This window comes from Schistocerca piceifrons, chromosome 4, assembly GCF_021461385.2.
Source record: "Schistocerca piceifrons isolate TAMUIC-IGC-003096 chromosome 4, iqSchPice1.1, whole genome shotgun sequence".
Classification (NCBI taxonomy): domain Eukaryota; kingdom Metazoa; phylum Arthropoda; class Insecta; order Orthoptera; family Acrididae; genus Schistocerca; species Schistocerca piceifrons.
The window spans coordinates 741,290,510-741,302,408 of NC_060141.1; positions in this window are offsets into that span (position 1 = coordinate 741,290,510).

The following is an 11,899-nucleotide window of genomic DNA, read 5'->3' on the forward strand; positions in this document are numbered from 1 at the left end:
GTCGAGTCATCTTGTCTGCGTATTTTCCTACGTCCTGGATTCCTAAACTCGGTCATATGTGTCCCAGGGCATTGCAGATGAACACTATGTGTTCGGGTGTGCGTACTCACCACCGGAACGAGTATGAGTCTGTTATTGGCCAAACCTGTGGAGATGCACCGAGTCCGGGCCGTGGCCCGTGGGGCAGTGCACCAAGCCGCGTTTTAGATTTATGTACTTCGTAGTCATCCGCCATCGTATACCGAGGAAGAAAGAGCAGATTCTTCTTCCCTTATCAGCTATGTCCCATTCTGTCTGCCATGTATCAATTCTCCATTTGTTTAATTTGTCTTGTCCAGTTATTTATCTTATTTTGTCGCATCTTCCCCTCTTCAGCCAGTAGGCTGCTGCTCTGTGGCGACCTGTAATGTCTATAGGGAAAACTCACAGTACTGTGCAAGTGCAGGACGTGTACACACGGTGACACATCGATGCTTAGGTCGGTCCTAGAAGCGTGCTCATGTAGCTGAACTTGGGTGTGGCAGCCGCTTGCATAAAGCAGGAAATCCGGGTCTTGCCCCAGTAAACTGTGCAGCTGGAGTTTCATCGTGTTCGCAACCTCTAATCCATCCCTGGTATCTTCGAGAAGTTCAGAGTGTAACCCTGGGCACATAAGCAGCGCGGGATTAGCCGATCGGTCAGAGGCGCTGCAGTCGTGGACTGTGCGGCTGGTCCCGCCGGAGGTTCGAGTCCTCCCTCGGGCATGTGTGTGTGTGTGTGTGTGTGTGTGTTTATCCTTAGAGTAATTTAGATATAGTAGTGTGTAAGCTTAGGGACTGATGACCTTAGCAGTTAAGTCTCATAAGATTTCTCACACATTTGAACGTTTTTTGGGCACATAATTACTGCAACCTGCCTTCTATTTCACCACGTCGGGGCTTCCATTCATGGGACGCAGTGTTATGAAGGACGCCTGTCACCTTCGAACTACTGATAGATGTGGACATCCTGCTCTTCTTGAGATGCGGGATCCGTCGAGGATTTTGCCAACGACTGCACAAAATTGCTCTGAGCACTATGGGACTTAGCTGCTGAGGTCATCAGCCCCTAGAACTTAGAACTACTTAAACCTAACTAACCTAAGGACATCACACACATCCATGCCCGAGGCAGGATTCGAACCTGCGACCGAACGAATGCAACAGACTGTCAGGGTGAATAACATGCGAATGAGTCAGGGGGCATATAGGCGTTTTGACGATTTAAGTTACATCCTTTACCTTAGTGGAAACAGCCTCTACAGGTAATCTGTGCAACACAGTCTACCATTTGGAGCGTTCTGTTGGCTGCCTAAATACAATAATGGCAGTTTGGAGCAAAAGAATCAGCGTATGGCTAAAGAAAGGGATGAGGAATATGTTCCGGAAGTAGCTGTGGAATATCCCTCCCATTTCCATGACGAGCACAGCGACTTGCCGCTGTGTTCGGGCCATCTAGTCCCACAAACGGTTCCCTCCCGAAGTTGATGACAAAGCTGGGGAACAAACAACTTTATATTATCCGCTACAGAAACCTCTAGTAACGTCTCAGGCTGGGATGAAAATTGTTAGTCTCACCCGCGGAATCTGTTTCAAGCAATGACCCTTGTCGAGGGAGTACATTGATTGCAACACCGAACAGAGGGCTGTCACGACTTGTGATTTTGAAAAAGATTTTTACAAGTTAATGTACATTTCCGGTTTTTGAAAAACCACAGACAATGTTGGAGAGTACCACGAAATTCACTTAGTTTACCGGTGGAATGGGCGTTAAGGCCCAAGTGATTACATAAACGACCAAATTTCAAATGGGCCACATCTTCAGTGAAGAACTGGTCACCTTGGAGATGACCAAGGTTTCGCTGAAGTTCACAAAACTTGTTTGCATTGGTGTGTTATGGACCTCTCCAAACCTCACGTGTACCGATTCGACTACTGGTTATCGGTCTGATCAAAGACGAGGTGAATGGCTCGCAAATTTTGAAGTTTGTGGAGCTCAGATGTAAGATGTGTAAGTACTGTGGTGCCACCCAAAATCATGCTAAGTTCGTGCATCACGCAACTTCAAACGCTCTGAAGATTGATAACTGCAAGAGGTACTTCCTCGAGGGTGATTCTGAAGATCCACATATGGTGAGCCAGGTAACCTGTCGATCGAGAAGCCATATAGTACATAATGCACCGCAGGTGATATTAGGTTCCTCTGTAGGAGGGGATAGGCACTTTCGCACACTCACACTGGACGTTGCAGAGTGTGTAGCTGTGTATTTATGTTGCAGAGTGTGTAGCTGTGTATTTATGTGTGAATAGATGATGTGTGAGTGTGTCGGGGATAGTGTGATCGGGAGTGTGTCATCTGTGTGTATGTGAGAATGAATCCCTCATTCAACACGATGTGTACTTGCAAAATACTGTAGCTATATTTGTGTGTGTGTGTGTGTGTGTGTGTGTGTGTGTGTGTGTGTCTGTGTGTCTGTGTGTATGTGTGCGTGCGTGCGTACTTTTTCTCTTCGCTTGTGCTGCTACTCTCCATTTCCAGTATATTGTATTGTATATTAACCGGGGGCCTAGAAAAGACGGAGAGGCTCCGTCCCCGCAGACACAGTGGTCCACTACCCCACGATGACTACCGCAGTCCACTTCACCCCTGTGTTTGTGTGGTAGAGTAATGGTGGTGTATGCGTACGTGGAGAACTGGTTTGCGCAGCAAGCGCCGTCATAGTGTATCTAAGGGGGAATATGGGATACCAGCACGCATTCACTGAGGCAGATGGAAAACCGCCTAAAATCCGTCTATAGACTGGCCGGCTCACCGGACCTCGACACAAGTCCGCCGGGCGGATTCGTGCCGGGGACCAGGCGCTCCTTCCCAACCCGGAAAGCCGTGCTTTAGATCGCACGGCTAACTGGGCAGGCTTCCAGTACATATTGAACCCCCCCCCCCCCCTCCTCCAATTATAGATATATTTTTATATATGAAATTTGGCGCATCTTTACCTCCCACTGCGTAAAAGTCTACGTATCAACAAATTTTGTACCCACAAACTGTTATCGAATTTAAACTCGTATGCTAACCTTTGACTAACTAGAACCTAATTTGAACTGAACTGTGACTCATCTGAATGCATCTTGTCTTTATATTAAACAATTATTTGGTCCCAATCAAAATTTTTAACTTACCTAGCGTCTTGACAACACAGTTGCAGATTTCTCGAAAGCACAACAGCAAACAGAAGCAGGCAGCGGCTAGACTAGATTTCTGTTTCCAAATGCATGTGCAAACTTTTGAATGTGGTAATGCGTAATCATAAGCAGTGGGATGGGGAGAGTAACTATAAGTATTGTAAGTAGGCTGTTTAGGTTTTTTTAATGGTAACGCCACATAGCGCTCTGTATGAAAATCACTGGCTGTGCTGTGTGCAGACTGTGGCTAGTTTGCATTGTTGTCTGCCATTGTAGTGTTGGGCAGCTGGATGTTAACAGCGCGTAGCGTTGCGCAGTTGGAGGTGAGCCGCCGGAAGTGGTAGACGTGGGGAGAGAGATGGCGGAATTTTGAAAGTGGACGATCTGGACGTGTGTCCAGCAGAAAGAGTAAATTTGTAATATTGGATTCATGGACTGATTTATATATTTTATAACTTTTGAACAATATTAAGGTAAATACATTGTTTGTTCTCTATCAAAATCTTTCATTTGCTAACTATCCCTATCAGTAGTTGGTGCCTTCACTAGTTTGAATCTTTTATTTAGCTGGCAGTAGTGGCGCTCGCTGTATTGCAGTAGTTCGAGTAACGAAGATTTTTGTGAGCTAAGTGATTTGTGAAACGTACAGGTTAATGTTAGTCAGGGCCATTCTCTTGTAGGGATTTCTGAAAGTCAGATTGCGTTACGCTAAAAATATTGTGTCTCAGTTTAAGCACAGTCATGTATAATTGTTCAAAGGGGACGTTTCAGTGTGAATAACGATTTTAGAATGAAGTATTTATTCAAAAAGACAGAGTGAAACTTAGCGTGATCTTCAGACGAAACATTTGTCTGAAAAATACTAGAAAAGATCTCACAAAAATGATCAGAAGTCATTGACTGAATTGTATATAGAATTATCAGAAGGATAATGTAAACACTGTACAAGCTGTAAACACAAAGAAGTGCAAATACTTCAGATATAGTGAAAGAAATGTAAATACTGGAACGAATCAGAAAGTAATGATTATATGGCAAACATAGTATAATAAACCAGAAAATTTTACTCTCAATAAATGTACAAAAAATTGTTAGCAAAAAACAAAAAATTATTGTCAATAAATCGTAATTTATTTTTGATATCAGTGTTGCTATTTACAGACTCTTGCACGAAAGAATGCAATTGACTAGGCTCATGGAATCATTGTACTATGTGTAGAGGGAGAGAGAAAATTATTGTTAATATTCCATAGTTTAATTTGCTATTGTTTATAACAATTATTTTATAACGGATTACCTTAATAAGATCATTGAGGGGGAAAAGATTCCAGCATACTGGACATGTAACGCAACAGTTCCAATTTGGATGCAGAAGGGAAGTCCAGCTGAATGTAAGAACTACCGCCCAGTACGCCTTCTGTCACACACCATGAAAGTGTTCGAGAGCATCATCGATAAAAGGATCCGACAAATTGTCAGTCCCTCCATCAATCAATGTGGATTCGTGAGGGGCTGTGGGACGACAGATGCTATCCATGCAGCTCGCCTGCTTATCGAAAAGCACGGTGAGAAGTCAAACCATCTACACTTTGCCTTCCTCGATCTCGGAAAGGCCTCTGACCGAGTGCCACATACGTTGATTTGGCTCGTCCTGCGAGAGCGTGCATTACCTGAAGAGTTCGTTACGTGAGTCACACTGCTCTCCCGGAACCCGAAGAGCAGGATACAGTCAGCTGCCGGACTATCTGACGACTTCCGTATTTCCGTGGGAGTTCATCAGGGTTCTGGTCTCTCACCGCTCCTATTTATCACCGTCATGGAATCTCACCCTGGGCGTTACTGTATGCTGATGGTGTGCTACTGCTTAGTGAAGATAAGAATGATCTACAAGTCTGGAATGACCGCCTTGCAGATGTAGGACTACGGCTCAATGTGTTGAAAACGTATTACCTATCCACAGATTTAAATGACTGTGTAACCATCAGAATCAATGGTGTTGACCTTCCAACAGCAAGGACTTTGAAGTATCTGTGCTCGACAACTGCTGCCGATGGAAATCTCAGTGCACAAATCTCCAACCCCCTTAGAAGTGCGTGGCTCAAATGGCGTTCCGTTACTGGAGTACTATGCGACAAGAAAATTCCAAGCAGGCTCAGATCAAAAGTATACCGACCGGTAATCCGTCCATTTGAACTGTAAGGGGTGAATGCTGGCCTTCGGCAAAGGAGGTAGAGCAAAGACTTGGCGTTATGGAGACGAAAATGCTTAGGCGGACATCGGGATTGATATTGCATGACGACGTCACAAATAACGAAATTCGCAGGCTATTCGGTGTTGCACCAGTAGTAGACAAAATGAGAGAAAGCCGCCTGCGTTGGTACGGGCGTGTGCTTAGAGCAGACGAGACGTGGCAAGGACTGGTTTAAACCTAAATGTAAATGGGATACGGCCAGCAGTACGACCAAGGCAGCGATGGCTTGACACCCTGCATGAAGACCTCAAGATCTCACGCCTTCACCCTGATCAGGCACAAGATCGCAAGAAGTGACGACAACGAGCCAAAACAGCGGACCCTGCCAGCACACGGGACAAACGCTAAGGAAGAAGAAGAAGATTGTTTATAACAAAACTGAACCTCTCCTCCATGATGGCCAGACCCCGAATGAAGAGGCCTACAAACAGCTGAGCTAGTTATAAATGATGGTCACTCGAAGGAAGCGTGAGAGACCGAATCTGGTTGGTTCACAGGTTTGCCGCCATTTTATTGTGGCTCCATTGGTCGAGAGATAGGGAGGTGTTTCCTGCCACTTTTGTGTCGTGTTACCACTATAGATAACTTGCACAATTGTGAAAGGCTTGTGGTGGGCTCCACTGGCTAACCTTGATATCCCATTGGTTCCGAAGGAGAAAGGGAGTGGGGGTGAATACGCTTCTGTAACCTCAGAGAATGACTTCCATGTTACTAGAAGGAGCTGTAGAGGGTAAAAGCTGCAGTGGAAGACAGCGACAGGAATACATCCAGAAAATAACTGGGAACGTAGTTTGCAAGTGCTACTCTGAGATTAAGAGGATGGTTTAAGAGAGGAATTCGTGGCGGGCCTCATAAAACTAGTAGAAGACTGATGATTCAAATAAAAAAATGAAATATATTATGAGTTGTTTAATCATTGGGGTATATATAAATGTACATTGATTACTGAACTACTACGTATCAAACTTTCAATAAAGCTCTCCAGCATAATATAACACAAATCACAACAGCTATTAGGCGAATTACGTATGTTAGGAAGGACCCTTGTAGGCACGTATGGGAGATGTTGATAGAAGACTAGAAAGAGTCTGTCGTTCTAAACCACAGCCGGAAGATGGCGATGAAGATTTTCTGCACTTCTGATCTGCACATCTTCCATGGCCTATTCAGATGTGATTCAGGGTAATCCAATTTGCCCGACGCTGGTTAAAGCTAGGGGACTTTTCCTGGATGCAGAGCAGTTTCAGGCATTGTGGAGAACAGTTTTGTTGCCAACAGCGTTTCCATTCATCGATTATTTTGAATTCACTTTCAATAAGAATCCTTGCGGTGACAGGAATGGAATGACTTGATGTCTTTTTCGCTCCACAAAGAAAAGTTCGAGATTATCAACAATCTTCTGGTATGTATGTAGTAACGCACCTTTTCATCTCGTATCTCGAGGTTGAATGTGACTGAACATAGCTCCTACTTCCGGCAGAGGGTATTTACTGACGAAAAAGAAATGAGACAAAACCCAAGTAACATCATGTTATTTATGTACACATGTGGAGTCTTTAGTTGTATGTAGCGACATAGATCGTTCTACACAGTATTCGAATGTGTATTCGTTCGTTCTGGACATTCTTTACGGGTGTCGCAATATCACAAGGATTGAATCAAGTCTTTCTTTGTTCTTTTCTCCATTTAACAACTACCTTTCACTATCTGTGCTTAAATTACTGTGTTCTTGTTCTTCCAGACCGCCCTTCTCCCCCCCCCCCCCCTCTCTCTCTCTCGTTCTCTCTGAACTATATTGTGTTTCGTTTCAGTCGACTGCGACCGAGCTTGTGTTTTCCACCGAACGAATGCCACGCTGTGGTACCTTTGCACCTCTCCGCGACTAAGTGAATTCGCCCGGGCTACCCATAGTTTATATGTTACGGGTCTGTGATGTAGACGGTCACTAGTGTCTGTGAAGTATTGGTCGATGATATTTCTCGCTATTGCTCATGGCCTGTTGAAGATGTGTCCTAAAAATCTATCTACATTGGTTTCCTTTTTTAATACAGGGTTATTCTAAATGATGGACCCATGTTCAGAACTTCGTATTTATTCAAGTACAAATCCAAATTGAGCAAGCTTTATACCAATGAAAAGAGAAAGTCTCGATGTTTTTTTCATAACGCTTGACATCAATTTATAAGTTTCTTGAATCCATCAGAGATCATCCTTTGACACAAGCGGTCGGCCTGTGCTTTTTCCTTTGCACACACTCGCAGTCAGTTTAAATTGCTTAAACCGACGGCTAATGCCGTTGCGAGTTGGTGGTTGAATACCGAATTTGGTACTAAATACCCGCTGCTCTGCAATTTGCGACTCACTTTTCTCCAACCTAAGAACGCAGAAAACCTTTTGCTCCACAGTCACCATCTCACTCGCAACTGACAGTGAAACGGAATGACGGCCCTATTGCAACTCGAACTCTACCGGGCGCTTCTGAAGCCATTACCACCCCCCAAAAACTTGGAAACTTCCTCTTTTCATTGGTATAAGGCTTGTTCATGTTGGATTTGTACTTGAATGCATATGAATATTTGAAAATGGGTCCATCATTTACAATAACCCTGTATATGCGGATGGATGTGAAAAGGAAGCGTAGATCTTCTGTCTTTGAAGCAGTAAATGTCGGTGTATAGATTAAAAAGATATTATAGTGTCAGAGAATGTGCGAGAAATTTTATTTACACAGTCAAGTTAGTTGATTATCCTACCGAAAATTTTCAGAGAAATTTGTACACTACTGGTAAACCAAAAGTGTAACTGCAGTTTCATAAACGTTCTCGCGAAAAGAAATTAAGGAAGGAAAGTATGTTCTTTCTCGTATTGTGTATCTACTGTCATTTTCGTGCAAAAAAAAAAATCATTCCTTAACGTCAGTTTACTATCCATTTTGTTATCAGAAGAGCATTTTTAAGCCCTTATTTAAATTATGCTTTTGCATTTCAGGTAATTAATAACAGTATCACCAGCTGTGCTTCGGTGTTTCACTTAGTCATATTTGGAGCAATAATCGCTGGTAAACGTGTGGTCACTGATATTCTAGAAGCTTGGTGTACCGGAGACAGTGAAAAGTAGGACACAGCGAGACTAAAAAGGCATTTATTACGTTAAAGTTTTCCTTTAGTAAAACTTTGAAATTAATCCATTTCCTGTTGTCTCCAGTGTAGCATCTAACAATCAAATTAGGAAAGTTAGTAATTGATTTTCCGCTACTTCTAGGATGAACGCTTTGAAATAAGTGTCAAACTATTTTGTCGTTCAGTAGAGCTCTTCGAAGGCAAAATTTAATATGAAGTTTTCGATGCCTCGACTACTTTTAACAAAATTAAGGACTTGTGACGTTTTAACCAATAGAAAAATCCGTTTCGTTTCACGGACGAGATACTGAGCTATTTTCCGCAGCCGGTAGAAATGTAGCAGCGGAAAGTCGTAGTGGAGCATCCAGAATGCGACGTGATATGTCACCATTTATCGCGTCGTGACTGCCCTCTCTGTGCCGTTACTAAGCAACCTCTCACAGTCAACATCCGTGAATGATGTGACTCACTGGGCGAGGTAACTGTCGTGATGAATTGCATGGAAGGTGTTTCCAGATGAATCACGCTTCTGCTTAGTTGAAAATTATAGCTGCATATATGAGCGCCCAGAATCAACACCGAAATCATTTCCAGCTGAATATCTGGACGTCACGTGCCATTATGCTCTTTGGCTTTCTTATCTGTAGATGAATACTGATTGAAGAGACATGATTATTCCTGTTTCTCTATTATTATTGTGGCAACTAGATTTACTGGAACCGTAATTATTGGTATCAAGTATCATGAGAATGTAAGTTCCATATTTCATTCTTCCCTTCTTACCTAGTTCTTATACTTGCTATTTTCATTACTAGTGAATACTATCGCAAGAGTAATTACGTATCACCCTTCACGGGTCATTACGTTTACCCTAGATGTATTTCCCTCTCTTATTCAGAGACTGCGCCAGCATCTGCTGGGAATCTATTGCTTCAGTTAGTTGTTTCGTCTTTTTACTTCAACGATATAATTATATTAAATTAATGTTGACTGTACAATTGACGTCGAACTATCCTAACATTGTACCTGTTACTTTCATTGTATGCAGTACGAACTTAGAAATTAGGTCTGGTGGAATGAATTTCACAGATTTTAAGCCTTTTTAACATGATTCTGTAAGTAACTCTTTCTGAAATTCTGAAGGTAGCAGGGGTAAAATACAGGAAGCGAAAAGCTGTTTAAAATTTGTACAGAAACCAGACGATAGTTATAAGAGTCGAGGGGCATGATAGAAAAGAACTGGTTGCGAAGAGAATGAGACAAAGTTCTGGCCAATCCTTGATGTTATTCGGTCAGTACAACGAGCAAGCAGTAAAGAAACCAAAGAAAAAGTTGGAGTAGAGATTAATGTTCTGGGAGAAAAAATAAAAATTTTGGGGTTTGTCGATTACACGGTAACTCTATAAGAGACAGCAAATGACTTGGAAGAGCTGCTGAATGGATCTGACCACGTATAGACAGGGGGACATAAGACGAACATAAAAAAACAACAAGGATAGTGGAATGTGGTAGAATTAAATCAGGTGGTTCTGAGAAATTAGATTAGGGTACGAAACACTAAAGGTAGTAGATGAGTGCCTCTATCTGGGAAGCAAGGTAAATGATGATTGCCGAATTAGAGAGGATATAAAATGTTGACTGCCAATGGCAAGGAAACATTTTGTAAAGTAGAGACGTTTGGTAACATCGAATATAGATTGAAGTGTTAGAATGCCTCTTTTGAAGACGTTTCTCTGGAGTGTATCCATTTATGGAGGTGAATAATGGACGATAAACAGTTTAGACAACGATAGAATGGAAGCTGTTGAAATGTGGTGCTACAGAAGAATGCAGAAGATTAGATGGGTAGACCACGAAAGTAATGAGCAGGTTTCAGACGGAACAGGGGAGACAAGAAGCCTGTGACACAGCTTGACTAACAGAAGGGATCAGTTGACAGTGCACATTCTCAGACTTCAAGATTTTACCAGTTTACTATTGGAGGGAAATGTGGGGGGGGGGGGGGGGGGTACAAATCTTAGTGTGAGATGAAAAGATAAACACAGTAAGCAGATTCAGAAGGATGTAGGTTGCAGTAGTTATTAGGAGATGAAGAGGCTTGCTCAGGGTAGAGTAGCATGGAGAGCTGCATCAAACCAGTCTTCGGACCGAAGACCACTACAACAACAACAACAACAACAAAGTAATTGAATTAAGTCGTTCTACTTTTCGGCAAACTTGATTTGCACTAACGGATAAGAGTGTTCCACGTTTTGCGGCGTTGCTTCTGTGAAGTATGTCCAGGATCAATAATTATCCTATTTATTCTTTCTAATTTAAATCCTAGATTCTGAATTTACTTTTCGTTAATAGGATGAGGATATTTCTCACAATACGTCCTGGATTAATCACAGTGTTAGGAGACAATAGGCTCTTTTCGAAAGAAAATAACTTTCAAAGAACTTACAAAATATTTTTCAACTACTTTAGTCACAGCGCCATTGACTATATATTGCGTGGAAGGTATTTTCAGATGAATGACGCTTCTGCTTAGTTAAAAACTATAGCTGCATATATGAGCGCCACGAATCTACACTCCTGGAAATTGAAATAAGAACACCGTGAATTCATTGTCCCAGGAAGGGGAAACTTTATTGACACATTCCTGGGGTCAGATACATCACATGATCTCACTGACAGAACCACAGGCACATAGACACAGGCAACAGAGCATGCACAATGTCGGCACTAGTACAGTGTATATCCACCTTTCGCAGCAATGCAGGCTGCTATTCTCCCATGGAGACCATCGTAGAGATGCTGGATGTAGTCCTGTGGAACGGCTTGCCATGCCATTTCCACCTGGCGCCTCAGTTGGGCCAGCGTTCGTGCTGGACGTGCAGACCGCGTGAGACGACGCTTCATCCAGTCCCAAACATGCTCAATGGGGGACAGATCCGGAGATCTTGCTGGCCAGGGTAGTTGACTTACACCTTCTAGAGCACGTTGGGTGGCACGGGATACATGCGGACGTGCATTGTCCTGTTGGAACAGCAAGTTCCCTTGCCGGTCTAGGAATGGTAGAACGATGGGTTCGATGATGGTTTGGATGTACCGTGCACTATTCAGTGTCCCCTCGACGATCACCAGTGGTGTACGGCCAGTGTAGGAGATCGCTCCCCACACCATGATGCCGGGTGTTGGCCCTGTGTGCCTCGGTCGTATGCAGTCCTGATTGTGGCGCTCACCTGCACGGCGCCAAACACGCATACAACCATCATTGGCACCAAGGCAGAAGCGACTCTCATCGCTGAAGACGACACGTCTCCATTCGTCCCTCCATTCACGCC